Raw genomic sequence first — 15592 nt, forward strand, 5'->3', positions numbered from 1 at the left:
CTGCTCCATTTGCAACTCTTTGAAGAGCTTTCTCACCACCTACTCATTACAACACACGCTCCATAGGGAAGGAGTAGTAATTCAAGTAGCCTTGCAGTAGTAGAACTCCAATCTTCACACACCCTTATATTGTTAAGTAAATTAAAGATACATAATGAGACACAAAGCCAGAACTGTAGCATACTCCTACAATTTGAATATGATAATATGCCAAAAGATTCACAAACAATCTAGTGCTCCTCAGGTGGGGCGGACTACAACTTCCCTAATTCCCAGACCTTTGATCACAGACTGGAAATCACATAAATAAGACTACCTGAAGGGGACCCGTTTGAGGACAGCTGTTCCACTTCTTCCCTCCCTTTATTAACCCACCCTACCTTCACTTCCCCTTCCACTTCCCTTCTTGTTCCCAGGGACATTCCCACTCGCGAGGAGAACCAACCACCCGCAACAACTCCGCGGGCATTGCTAACTCATCCCACACCTTCTCCTCACCGCTTCCTCCTCCAGGTCGGTGCCCAAACCTGAACTTAAGCTCTCGAGGTGATCACATGGGACAAGCCAGAAGAAGGGAGGGCAGAGCTAGGAAGGTTTCGCGGCTGCCTCTTTCCATTGGCTCCGCGCAGGCACGTGGCGCTTCTCTTCCCACCGCTGGCTCACAGCTGGGTAGCCCCGCTCGCTGGCGGGGAAAGAGCTGTGAGAGCCGCTCCGGTTAAAGTGCCTTAAAGGAGCGTGGAAGAGGAGGAGGAGGAGGAGGAGGAGGAGGAAGAAGAAGAAGGCGGCAAAGAGTTTTTTCCCCCGCTTGGGCTCATGGGTCTGATTGATTAATTACTGTTTTGCTGGCCGAACCCTTTGCGTGCAGGGTCGTCGTTTTGCTTGGAGCCATAGAAGGCAAGAGTCCGGAGCGGGGCGGCGGGAAGGTAGGTCTCGCTGAAGGTAGTTGCGATGTACGGGGGTTTATTTTATTTTTTTTTCCCCAAAGCGCCAGGGGACTCGGCAATCTCTTCCCCCTTTCTTTCTGCTCTTTTTTTTCCCCGCGCAAGTCGCCCTGAAGTTGGGAGGTTGATTCAGAAAGAACGCAGGCGAGGCTAGTCGAAGAGAATAAGGTGGGTGAGACGTGCCCCGCGCTCCTTCTGCGACTTCTCCGGAGCTCTCTCCGGGGCTGGTTCTCTCGTGGGAGTGGAGACCGATCGCGGGCTGTCGACGCGCGGAGAAAGGGAGGGGAATGTCTTGCGTCTGAAGCCTGGCGCGAAAGCTCGCCCCGTCCAGCCCGCCCGGTTCGCTGAAAGAGATTTGGGATGGCGCGGTGAATATTTTGCCCAATTCTGCCAAGAAGGAGAGCTCTGCACGGGATCCTCTGGAGGAGAGAGAGAGAGAGAGAGAGAGAGATCTAATCGTTTTTCCGAGTTTGCTTATTGTGCTGGTGCATATTATAGATACGCATCGGAATCTGAATACATTTTGCGTTGGGGGAGGAAAAAAAAGTTCATTGGGCTGGCTTACATTCATTAAACAGCTTTCAAGTGATCGGAGAGATGTTCGGTTCCGTACTGCGTAAAATATGAGTTGCATGGCGATGGAGGGGAAGGTAAAAAAAAAAAAAACAAACCCCTCCAGAATTGAAGCTGGAATCGCCTCCATTTTCCTAAGCGCTCGGGGCAAAGTCGGCGAGGCTGCCTTCGGGAAGACTAACTAAACAGAGCGAGCGGCTTCATCTCCGGATTGGAAAACGGGGCAGCTCACGCCCTGAACGCGCCTCTTGGCACTTCGCCTCTTCTCCTTCCCTTCCGACTTCATTTATGCAGAGCGCTGCTGAAATGAGCAGTTTGGCCACGCCAGCTTCATTCAATTGAATGGGAGAAGTTGCATTCCCTTCTGTCTTGTCCGCATGGTTTCTGTCTCTTGCTCTCTTTCCTCCTTCTCCAAAAATCTATTAGTCAGTTTGCTTGATGCTGGACTTGTGGGGTTTAAAAGCCTGTATAGTGGGAAGTGGTCCAAGCGTTCTTATGCAGTCCAGAAATGGATGCTCCTTACACCCACTCGCTCCTCTAGTGGCTAGATTTTTCATTATTGTAATCCTTTACTTTAAGAGATCAAAACACACTTAACTTGATGTAAGCAGTGGAATTTGTTTTGAGGTAATAATGAGGATGGCGTAGAAATCCATTAGTACTTCTAGTACTCCGAAGCCTATGCTTCAATTCTTCGAATGACTGAAATTCTAATTAGTGCTAGGTGATATAGTCTAATGTGTGTTAACTATAAATGTCCATTTTTTGATAACCATCATGGCACAGTTAACAGTCAAGAAGATTAATTTGGCCATAGATTGGACTTCAATACTTTTTCAAAGATTTTAAAATAAAAGCATATATGTTGAAAAGCAGAAAGGCTCTGGTAGTTTTTCTATCAAAACAGAATTTATCATCATGAATCAGTCTTAAGTGTTCAGTTTTTTACAATTTAATTCTTTTACTTCCCTCAGTAACAGGTTCCTGTTATTTCATATTTTTTTATTCAGATGCATGTTTCTTAAAATTTCCCCAAGAATTCTAGTTGAAGTGCAAGAATAATCCTGGGAACATTTCCTGACATCTTTGCTTTAGTATAAAGATTGAACCTCCCTAAAATAATGTGTGTATGTGTATACACACACACATACTTATCAAAGCCTAGTCAGCAACTATAAAAGTAATTTATTTTAATAATATTAAATATATATTTAGATAGAACTTTAGAATACTTAAGATCAACGGACATACGAGAGTTGCAGTGGATATCTTGAAGTTAACAGTAAAAATCATACCCAATAATTTCGATCCATCAATAAAAGGATAACAGATTTAAAGTCTTGAATTTTTTAATGATTTTCTTTTCTTGTCTGACAACTTTCAGATCTATTGCTTTCAGCAATTGATTGCCATTTGATATACCATAATTATCAATTGCTATCATTTTTTTCTATTTTTTTGTGTTTTGTTTTCCACTGCTTAAACAGGCAAATCAGTTTTGTACCCTAATCTATTCCACCCTTATGGTTCTATCTCATATTTCTTAAGTTAGCACCTTAGCTGGGAAACCATTTTTAAAAGAAAGGCTACTATTATTTTTTTAACTTACAAGTTTCTTAAGAAAAAAAAACAAGCACACATTTTAGGAAGGTAGAAGTTGCCTCTGAAAGATCAAAAAAGTTCCAGTTAAAGTACAGGAAAAGGCCTCTTTTCAATGGACTCAATTGTTAACACAATTGGAATTTAGCCTAAACTGTGCAAACCTTTTGCAGGAAAACTTTGTATTTTCCTATTCTCGGGCAATGTTTATTTTAATACAAAAGAAAACCAATCGTTGGTTGAAAGCCTATGGCCTATTATTTCGACGTCAATATTATTTAGTAATTTTAGGAGTCGTAAAGAATATCTATGAATATCTCATGATGTAAACTTTGTGAGTTGCATCCAGTTAGTATTATATCAGTAGGTGTAGGGATAATTTACATTTCCTCATACTATCCAAACCCTGCTGGGGAATCATCCAGAGCACATCTGGGAAATAAAGGAAGGGAAAAGTCCTGCTGCATGGACAGACATCTTTTCCGAATGGTTGGATTTTAGTCTGTGTTTGGTTCTTCAGATAAAATAGTTTGAGTAGTGGAATGTAACTATTGATTTTTCATGTGACTGAGAAACATTTGAATGTTTAAAATATAAGTGAATGCCTAGAAGGCTGTATGCATAAGGTATAGTTGACATTTTTAAAGTGATTTGAATAATGGTGCATTTTCCTTGATCAGTCGTATTCTGAACCTTTAGGAATGCTGTGAGTTTATTCTAGGTAATGTCTGTTCAAGCACAAAAGTTGCATCACTCTTTCTGTTGTGTCTTGTTTATCTTTATCCTCCATTAAAACCAATCCTAACATTGTTGGAAATGTTTTATTGTTGCTTTTATAGAATATTTTTTTTTAAAAAAAGTTTATTTACTTGCATTTCAGTTAATCTGCCTTCTGAAACTAGCCATTTGGCAATATTATTACAGTTTGGCATTACAACTATGCCATGTTCCATATTCAATTCCAAAAATATGTTTTTGAGTGTATGATAATGTGAAGCCAATACCTGTCATAACACTTTTTTAAATAATTACATAACAAGTCTGAAGCAATGCATAGGCCTCTGAAGTCCCATGAGCTGAGCTAACCAAATCAGCACTATAAAATCGCTTGCAGGTACACTATGAGGCAGAGGTATTTGTTACAGTCAATTGATAAGCAACTCTCACACACACACAGAGGGAGAGAAGGAGAGAGAGAGACTTTTTAAAATGTTAACCACCCTAGGGCAAGAACAATAGAAGCACTATTGGGAGGTAGCGAAGAGAAGAATAACATGAACCTGTTTTTAAATATATTTTGTTGTATTCTCCTGGCATGTTTCTCCTTTGTAGTTAGAAAGTCCTAGAGTTCTATACAATTCTAATCTTGAGCATTTCAAGGGTAGGAGCAAACAGGAGCTCCTATAGCTTCCTCCAGTTTTAGTTGGTTCCTGGAATGAATTTAGAGCAGTTCCCCCTCCCCCCCATCCTCTCCCTCCGTCCCTCTAGCTATCTTTCTGTATGTGTGTGAAATATAGTATCATACATACTATATTTCTGGACAGATCAATTTTCCTTTTGAAGTGTTCGATTTGGGAACTGTTTTGTTGCTTGGAAGGAATTATTTGTATGGCGTAGTCTTGTAATGCTTTTTGTGTTAATACGTCTCAAAGCAGTTTACAATATATTAGCCACAACTATAAAAACAAATTGTTTGCCTCTGGAATTTTATGTTGTCAGTTAGTCTGGATTAGTATGTTGTACAAACTTGGCCAAAAACCTTTTATCAAGTTGTACATTTCAACAGCTTTTTTTTTTTGAGAATTTTTTTTTTATTTTAAAACAGCTTTTTTTTATTAGAGAAACTATTTTAATTCATATAAATCATAACATTTAGAGTAAACTGGTATCTTAACAGAGTTTATAACTCTCACTTAATATTATCTAATTTAATTTAACTTGAATATTATTGATAGTAGGTTTATGCTTATAGTAAATCTGCAAATTTATGCAATTTGATCAGAAAAAGAAAAAAGTATTTTTGGATATAAAGCAGTCACCAGTTAAACAGGACAAAATCAGAATAATTTGTGATGTCAGAAGCTCCAACATGATTTATACTGCAGCAGGATAGATGAACACATGATTTCCTGTCCTCAAAGGATTGCAAGGAATGTTAATTACTTTTAATTTCCTTGATTTATAAAATCTCATGGTATTCAGTCACTGTCTCAATATTGCCATCGTGCACTTGAGCAAAAAGAAAAAAAGATTTGTACAGTATTTAATTTGACATTAGCAAATAACTAATTTTTAAATGAAGTCAGGTACTTGATTTGTGCAAGATACAAATTTTTAAATCTTTATTTTGATGTTTTTGTTAACTTTTCTTTTACAGTATGGAATGCCTTCATTCTGAGTTATAGGGGAAAAAACCTTATTGAATGTGCTAATATCTTAGACAGCCAGTAATGTAGAGTCTCTATTCATACCACATGATGGTTACTTTTTAATATTTTTAAAAAATAAAAATATTTTAAAAAAATAAAAATATTTAATTTTCTATGGGATTTCTGATGTGATGCAGGGTCATAGTATACATCATGAATGTAATTGTATTTCAAATTCTTACTTTGCTCTATACTATCAATCTTTTTGTCCATTACCCCGGCTTCATGTAGATGCTAAAAAGGAGTGGAGAAAACACTGAAACCTATGGTGCCACAAAGCAGGGGCCATAGAATGGACCTCTTAGTCCCAATCAAGAGTGATTGAAACTAGCCTCAGAAGAAGGATGTTAACCAGCATAGAACCATGTCTCCCCACCCCCAGCTTCCAAAGCCAAGACAAAAGGATATGGTAAGCAAAAGCTACCAAGAGGTGAAGAAGAACTAGGATGGATGTGTTACCTCCATCCATCCAACTCTTCTCAGAGGTAATTCAAAAGCATCACCAATGCTGTTTTTATCCCATATTCCTGAGTGGAAGGGGTCCAGATAATAGTGTCATCAAAGATCCATTAGAGCAGGGGTCTCCAATCCCTGGCTGTGGCCTTTTTGTAACCAGGCCACAGAAACAGTGGGCAAGTCCACGTGCGTGAAGTACTACTAGCATGAGCAGCAGGCAAGCACGCATGAAGTGCCATTCATGCGAGCAGAGGGTGCACTTGCCTGCAGCTCGCACACATGGAACTGTGCACCAACCTGCCACTCTCACATACCCTCCTCCCCGCATGCCAAGCAGCCAAGCTGGGAAGGTTAGGGACTGCTGCTCTAGAACTGTAGAACAACTACTTTTTATATCACTTCTAGAAAGGGGAGATGAGTGACTGGATGAAAATTATCCAGAACAGTGGAATCCAGAAATGACTTCTTGAGAAGACGGCACACCAATACCTCTTTAAATAGTGCTAGAAATGCCTCCTCCCTCAAGATCAATTGATCATTACTAGGACCCACCCACATACCACTTCCTAGGTAACCGTCACTCTGTCCATATTTCCTTGGGTCCAACAGGACCAAAATGTTCCCAGATAACTGGGTAAGTTCTGCTTTTCAGACACCCTTGAAGGACCTGCAGCATGCTTAGTCTCCAACTAAGAACAGATCTGAGCTATTTTATCTGTTAGATGAATTTAATTGTTGCTCTAGGGTTATTGAAATAAGTACTTTGAAGTTTAAGATACATATTTGACTATACAGTATTCAGTTTTATTTTTCCTTAAAATCAAGAATTCTAGCACTGTATGCATTCATCTAAAGTCCAAGGATCAATAAGTTCAATTCCCAGTAAAGGGTTTGAACCCATAGAATAATATCTGGCTACCCAAATCTGAGAATTCCCAATTCATGCAGTGCTGTCTGGTGGTATAACCCAAAATACTTGTGTAAAATAGAAAAAAACCCATCCCTCCTCAAGAGTGGGGTGCTGGATATCGTATAAAACCCTATATACAAGAAATAACGCAATATTCATATCTCCTTGCTCTGGGGCTATAAGGGAAGGTGGGCTGTATACATCTCATGGATAAAGTTTTAAAGAAATGAATAATATACTTTATAGAAATATAGTGGTAATAGAACCTAGTGCGATTTGAAGCTTTGCAGTAATCAACTGCAAAAAAATTGTCCTGTAATCTGCAACTCCTACACTGCAAAAACATATGATCTACACAACTCGACCAGGGCAAAGCAATAGACACAATGTACATAGACTTCTATAAAGCCTTTGATTCAGTGATACATGACAAACTATTTCTAAAACTAAAATCTTATGGCATTTCCAGATCCCTGCATAAGTGGATAGCTGCTTTCCTGTCAAACAGGCAACAAGTAGTCAAAATAGGGAGCACCCTATCAAACCATGAACCTGTTAACAGCGGTGTCCCCAAAGGCAGCATTTTAGGACAAACACTCTTTATACTTTACATAAATGACCTTTGCAATCATATTATAAGCAACTGCTTTCTCTTTGCTGATGATGTAAAACTATTCAACACCACTGACAATGCTGCTGCCCTACAAAAAGACCTTGATTATGTGTCAGAATGGTCAAACAATTGGCAACTCCAAATCTCAACCAACAAATGGTCTGTCTTACACATTGGTAAAAAAAATCAGAACACCAAATACAAACTGGGCGGATATGACCTCGTAGACAACCCTCACTCTGTCAAGTACCTTGGAGTACTCATCTCTAATGATCTAAGTGCCAGAGCCCACTGTAATAACATTGCCAAAAAGGCATTAAGAGTTGGTAACCTAATCTTGCATAGCTTCTTCTCTGGTAATATTGTACTGCTAAATAGAGCATACAAAACATTTGCTAAACCAATTCTTGAATACAGTTCATCTGTCTGGAATCCGCAGTGTATATCAGACATTAATACAATTGAGCAAGTCCAGAGATATTTCACAAGAAGAGTCCTCCACTACTCTGCTCGCAACAGAATACCTTATGCCACCAGACTTGAAATTTTGGGCTTAGACAACTTAGAACTATGCTGCCTTCGGTCTGACCTGAGTGTAGTACACAAAATTATCTGCTACAACGTCCTACCTGTCAATGACTACTTCAGCTTCAACTGCAACAATACATGAGTGCACAATAGATACAAACTTAAGGTAAACCGCTCCAAACTTAATTGCAGAAAATACGACTTCAGCAACAGAGAGGTCAATGCCTGGAATGCACTACCTGACTCTGTGGTTTCATCCCCAAACCCCCATAACTTTAACTTATACTGTCTACTGTTGACCTCACCCTATTCCTAAGAGGTCTGTAAGGGGCGTGCATAAGCACAACAATGTGCCTACCGTCCCTATCCTACTGTCCCCATTTATTTGTATCCAGTTCCTGTATTCATAATCATGTTTATACTTATATCTGTTATACATGCTTGACAAATAAATAAAATAAAATAAATAAAATAAAACTACTCAAAGTTTCAAGCTTTCACGAGTGTAACTATGGGACTATAAATATGTCAGGCTATTTACTTTTAAATATAAGCTGGTTTTAAGTTCATTGGTGTGATATAGTTCAGTCATTATGATGTTTTTAGAGGTTGATGGTCTGGGCTTTTTGACCAGTTATGATACTGTTGGCCTACTTTAGTCAGGGCTTTAATGTTAATTTTTGTAGGGCAATGATTTGCTAGCTCAGAACTGAAGTTTCAACGTTCACCAGGCCAGAATGGTTATATCGGGATAATTGGAATTGTGACCCATTCATTTATTTTCTAAAGCTAACCAGTTGCTTGTATCTTTGGGCAACTTAGTAGGGATTTAAACATTTGGCCTAGCATGATGTCTGAATATAGTCAAAGGTAGCAGAAACTTTTAACATGCAAACACATGTTCTGTTTTGAGAATCCTGGAAACCAAACAGCATTAATTATCTAGCAGTTCTCTAAAGTTTCACTGTAATATAAGCATAATAATTAAACATTATTGCTTTGTGTTTATGTTTTACTTTGTTCCTATCCAGACTTCTTTTACGGCTCTCACATATTTGCTATTATCTTTTCATGTGGTAGTATATGAAATGAACTATTTGAGTTGCTAAAAATATTCTCCTTTTTGCTTCTGCAGTAATTAGAATTATGATTCAAGGAATAGAAAACAGCCAGCAAGCCATCAAATGGCATTAATATATGTATATATTTGTATATAGATTCACACGTGCACTTTTCCATAATGGAAATTATTGTTACACATTCCGTAACTGCATATTTGGAATGTGCTTCTCACATTCAAAACTTAAACTTAAACACAAACTTAAAAAAATAGATTTGTTTCTTTATTCCCAATTTAGATAATAAAAATATTGCCATAAGGCATGTTTAGGAAAGGAGGAATGCTAAAGTTGTATTACAAAGGTTCAGGTACAATTCATCAGGTGTGTAATACAGCCAATTCTACACTAAGATAAAATTATTTCTTGTTTTAAAATTCCTGTGTTGGGTTTTTGTCTCATCTGAGTTGAAAGGTGGTAGTGTTAGCTTTATGCATGTTGGATCAGCTTGGCTGCTTTTTTGTTCATTTTGTCAAGGTTTATCTTTTAATGAGAAGTAAATGGCAGTTCAATCCTTGGTTCTGAAAGACAGGACTTACTATTATGTAATCAAACCTTTTGACTTATGTTCTTTAATAACACCCATTCACCTTCACGTTGCTTCAACCTATAATTGTTACCTTTTCAGGAATGTTGTTAATAATTTCATACTCCAAACTAAGCTTTCTAATAATCCTAGTTATTTGTGAAGAAATGCTTTTGAGCACAAATATTCTTAAAGAGTAACTGTGGTCTCAAATTTATTTTTATAATTTTTAAAAATACCCTTTGTAACTTTTCAAGCTAAGAAAAGAATCATTTTGTACTGGCAAATGAATTGTATATACTACAGAATCACTATAGTTCTCTTGTATCGTGAACTTCAATAGACCTATGTACTTTTAAATAAACTGAAATTTTCTAGGATTGACATGTAAAACATCCTTTCTTTAGAGCAAGCATGTCCATCTCTCAGCCTGTAGGCTACATGCGCCCCTGGGCAGCAAGTACTGCAACCCCACAAGATCATAATTTTTAACATTAATTTATGATTTAAATACATTAACTATGTATGTGTATGTATGTGTAACTATGTACATTAACTATGTGTGCAGCCCAAAATATTTCCTCTTCATTCAGTGGGGCCCAGGCAAGCCAATGCATTAGAGACTTTATTGTAATAGAATGGAAGCCTTTACCTTCTGCAAGTGCTTAAATTTAGAATAGTGCATTTCTTTCTTCTAGAATGCTAGCACATTCTTAAATCAATATGTGAATCCAGAGATGATATGAAGGTTTTGAAATTCTTTTGGGGACTGGCAGAATCCTTTAGCCTTTCTTTTGGACAATCTAAGTGTTAATTCGAAAAGGCTCTAATAAGTTAAAAAAAAATACTTGCTGCCAACATTATCTTTAAAAAAAAACAAGTTGAACTGATGTTGCATTATTTCCTGGAACATTTTTTTTTATAATATCATCAAATGAACTAGTCGTGGAGAGGAGAGATGGGGGGAATACAAAGATGTTAATTTATGTTTCATCTGAGAGCATGCTTATAGTTTAATGTTTCACCACATGAGGTAAGAAAAACCTAGTATATAATTATTCACAAGATTCTACTTAATTTAATAGCCTACTTTAAGAATAAAACAAAGAACGGAATGGATTCCTCAGTCTTATGGTTTTTTTTTTTCAACAACAACAACTAAGCTGTGTATGTGAAAACAAAAAGAAGAAGTTGCACCAATATTTGGTTCCAATATGTGGAGTATACTTCCTCATCAAAGGAAACCTGTCATTTGGTTCCAATATGTGGAGTATACTTCCTCATCAAAGGAAACCTGTCAAGAAAAACTTGACAATGTTTATTACCGTAATGCAATTGTTTTCCTTCTTTTCTTTCTGCTTAGCTTTCACTGTACAGTTTGCCTTTTGGAAATGGAAAGGAGAGCTGATAGAGAAAACATTCCCTCTTATCAGTTCATATTATACTCAATAATATTAAGAATTATTTTCTGATTTACCTATTGTGCAATATTTTTCTGCAGAAGTAGCTGATCTACAGCAGCCTGCCTCATTTTTCATTTTAACACTTATGTGTGTTAAGATGGGATAGCCAGAAATTGTTTTATTTTTGCAACTGCCTACTATTTAGAATTTGACAGGTGCCTTATATATTGCTTCTAAATAAATATAATTTAATTAGAATGTGACTGTTTTCTGAGACTGAATTTCTGGGCTTAAGTCAGATGAAGTTACCCTTACTGAGAGTAATGGAGAACTGTATAGCAACTTGAATTAGTTTTTCAATCAAGTGGGATACTGAACGTATTTTGAATTGCTTTGCCATTAAGAACTCATTTTCAAAATAAAAAGAAAGATTTGTGTGCATTAACAGGGTTTAGTGATACTGAAAATATACAGTTATTGCATACAGGTATGGCAGTCAGAAAACTGAGAACTTAATGTGCTGTACTGCACAGTTGTTAGAGTATTACATCTGCATCTATTTCTCTTTTTGCAGTTCACACATCCTTCTTTAGAAAACAGAATTATTTAACATGTTGTCTATTTGTTGTTTCAGCTTTAGTGTTTAATTGGTTTTTAAAAACAAGCCTATATTGTATTTAGAGCCGTCTAAGCTGAATGTGAGGAAGCTATATGTCACAGTAGCTGCATCTGATATCTCCATGAAATGTCACAGTGTCTGTATCTGACATCTCCATGAAATGTCACAGTTGGCACATTATTTATGTATTAACCGGATAACTTCCCTGCCGCAATCCAGTGTCTCTCAGTGCCTTGCATAAAGCATAATACCATAATAAAGATCAGTGTAATTTAACAACAAAACAACCCAAAACACATAAGAATACCTTTATAGCTTCAGACAACTCCCAATGAGCAAAGATGTTGAGATTCTTTAATTTTTTATTTGATTCTGTAAACCATTAGATTTCTTCTTTTTTTCCTCTCTCACAGACATATACACAACCAGTACTAGACACCAGTTGGATGTCTTCCAAAGTATGACCTCACTTTAATTCACATGAAGCTTTGGACAATAAAGTATATGTTCCCTAAAGATTCTTTTCAAAATCTATTGTTGCGCACTGAGAAATTGACAATGATTTTTCTGCCTTCTATGGAATTGCTTCTAGATTTCTGTGCCTACTCATTTAACATATATACATCTAGAAGTAAGATAAAAAAGGAATTGAAAACAAAACTTATTTCTTTGCAGTTAGCAAGTCATGTAATGCTTCTGCTCTTCTTTTAGGCATTTGGGAAACATCTTATAGTGGTTATTGTGTTCATGCTCTTATTCAAGATCAGTTGCACATGAGTATTTATTCAAAATCCATATTTTACTTCAGCAGTGTGCAGCCTTTGTGGCTTAGTGGCCCAGCTGGAAGTGGAGAAAGGTAAACTGGGCCACGGGAATGGTGGCCTGGTGTGTGTGCGCAAGCAATTCTTGCACAAGCAGCAGGCCAATGGACAAGCACCCAGTTCAACTTGCACAAGCGGCGGGCCGACATGTACAAATGCCTGCCACCCCACCGCTCATGCAAGTTGAGCTGCACGCACATGTGTGTACACTCCAGCCAGCCACTCACATGGCCCAATTCTGAATAGTCCATGGCCCAGTAGTGGGCAGTGGCCTGGGGGTTGGGTACTCCTGTTATACTTGATGAAAGTAATTATTTGTCATTATGAATAGCCATTATAGTTAGTTCTCAAATTATGACTACTCATTCGGTGACTGTTTAGAATATAGCAGTGATGAATCAGGGATCGCATGATTGATCTGTGAAGTTGAAGCTGTCACAGTCTCCCCACAATCACCTGGTTCTGATCTGGGGTGCTCACAGTGACATTGTAATCACTGTGCTTGTTATTACAATGTCACAGTGAATTTCAATCACATGATTGCCATTTATACCATTGCAACCTTCCTTGTCAGCTTCCCACAAGCAAAGTCAATAAAAGGGTTGACAAGAAGGAAGGTCACAAGACTGCCTCCTGTAAGTCTGTCGCAGAGATCTCATACACTATAGTGTGGACCTGCCCTCAGTACCCCCCACCTGCACTCCATAGTGTACATCCATCCAGCAGCACTCATATAGTATTGCAGCAACCCCTTCACTTGCTCACTTCCCTCCCCAGCCAACCCATTCTTCCCACCAGCCTGTGTGCCTACAGCACCCTCCCATCCCCACCCCCAGCTCCTTAACCTGAGACTTCTGCCTCTTACCATTTAATAATGTGTGTTACAATGGCAGCCAGGACTGCAGGGATTGTCAATTCTAAGTGATGCATTCATATGACATTGTGCTTTATGATCGCATCACTTAGTGACAGCAATCCATGGTCCCAACTGCTGTTGTAACCTGAAGATTATTGTAAACCAATCAAATCTTAGCTTAAAAAAAAAGTGGTATCAAATTTTCTTAGGTCAATTGGCTTCTTGTTTGTTGCAGTTTGCATTCTGAAAGGACCATTTTGAAAAGAGTTTAAGAAGTCAGAGCAAAAGCTGCTTCTGGTAATAAAGCAAGGTGATGGCTTCATGCTTCTAATATTTACTTAATGAATTATGCTCATGTGCTAATATGTCATCATTTATTAATCTTTCTCAATTATTTGTATGAACTATTACTTATGACCTGCTGAATTCAGCTTCTGTGTCATGTATGTGACTTGAGAAATAGCTGGATGCATTGTATCCACATGAAATCATATTCATTACTCATCAAAATATGCTGTAAGCAAAATACGTCTATCTCATGACTGATGCAACAGAATGACTAAATATTCTGAAAACAATTTGTAAGTTAACAGCGGCTAAATCTAAGTATTGTAAGGTTAGGCTTTCATTCCAACTTGATCTTCTTTAGAAAAATGTATTAAAAGCACTGTAGATAAAAGACATTCCGAGCCCTTTATTTAAAAATGAATAAGTTTAATGTCAGTTGATTGCTGTCACTATAAATTCATAGAACGAAATAAGAATATTTTTTTCCTATGCTCATTGGGTTTCTTTATAAACAGTTTCCTACCCTCAACCTTCAAAATAAGGAGATGCTTAAATTCTGAGTTGCAGTTGGGTTTTTTTTCCCCCATGTTTGGCTTCCTGCCATTTCTAGAAACTGAGATATTGGTGTTCTATCTCAGTTTCATGCTTGGGTTGTTGGGAGAAAGCCAAGTAAATGCCATGGCTGTGATGCTTTAGTGGTACCTCACATAGCAGTAATAGAAAAGGTACTTGTTCGTTATTCATTCTGCAGTGAAGAAACTTTCACACCATAGGAATAATATCTGTAATATAAAATGGTCTTTTATTACATGTGAACAAAATTATTCCCTTTTTTGCACATGTTCATTTTAAATAATGGAATGATTTATTGATGACTCTATAAGCCCTATTTTCAGTAACTTTACAGTTATTTCTTTAACTTCTTTCTGGATTTTGCTTGCCATTTATGTCCTGATCCTCTTAGTTTGTCTTGAAATACTTTTATCTGAAACTGAGCTTGAATGTGGCTAGATAGATTCCAAATCTAGACAGCTATTAAAAAAACCCTGCTTCTATCTTTACTCTTGTTACTTCTTTAAATGTATTGGGCTTACAAAACACCCATAAAGGAATAAATAAAAATCCTGATACATGAAAAAAACGCATTTTATTATAGTGTCAGATGATTATCATGAGCCTCATGAAGCAGCTAAAATTACTTTGGCTGTTTATTCCTTACTGCATTGTGTGAAAGAAGTAGTCTAGCTTTCAAAGTAGAGATGGGTATGCATACTTGTTTCAATATTCTTATAGTTGTGTTGCACATTTCATGATATGAATTACATTTCATAAAGTTTCATTGTAGAAGAGTCAAGGTTATATCTGGCCACTATTGACTATCTTAACGAGAGAGATTTCTCATGCCTGAAATAAAATCTGCAAGCAATGTGGAATCTTATTTGCTACATAATTCAATTTCTGATAAATGTAGAATAGTTTTTCTTTAAAGCAAAAATCTTAACACTGTTAATAGTTATTATTGAAACTGCTTTGGAAACTGCTCTTATTGCGCTATGTTTTCCCTTACAAAAATTATTAAAGTTTACTGCAATGTTTTTTCCCACACAAAAATATTAAAGTTTACTGCAAAAGTTATGATGGCCTACTTTGTATGTAATATTAATATAAAATTGAACAATTGACATCTTTCACTAATTGAAAACTAATTTTGCTAAAGCTGTCAACCCAACTACTTATTTTTATTTGTATGTTTGTTTGTTAAATTTACTTCAAGATCAGTTCAGAATATTACCAATTTCATGCTAATGTAGCCACACCTTGAAAGTACATGTCTAGTTTCTTTTTCAGGCTTTCAAAAGGAAAAGTAAGAAACAGGTTGTCTACTGAGACAATCCTGATTTTCTGCCTTCAT

At 37.2% G+C, this 15592-nt stretch overlaps 1 protein-coding gene across 2 annotated transcripts in view; it reads left to right on the forward strand.

The window, feature by feature from the left end:
• The first annotated feature begins 402 nt into the window (after window positions 1-402).
• Window positions 403-15592, forward strand: part of STXBP6 (syntaxin binding protein 6) — a 92428-nt gene continuing 77238 nt past the window's right edge. Inside the window, exon 1 of one of the 2 annotated variants that reach the window (XM_034417942.2) lies at window positions 403-923. The gene's annotated coding sequence lies outside the window, so the exon portion shown is untranslated. The remainder of the gene's footprint in view (window positions 924-15592) is intronic. The other variant, XM_060687452.2, reaches the window with a different exon arrangement.

Source organism: Pantherophis guttatus, chromosome 1, assembly GCF_059756535.1.
Source record: "Pantherophis guttatus breed Tessera chromosome 1, ASM5975653v1, whole genome shotgun sequence".
In the NCBI taxonomy this organism is placed as follows: domain Eukaryota; kingdom Metazoa; phylum Chordata; class Lepidosauria; order Squamata; family Colubridae; genus Pantherophis; species Pantherophis guttatus.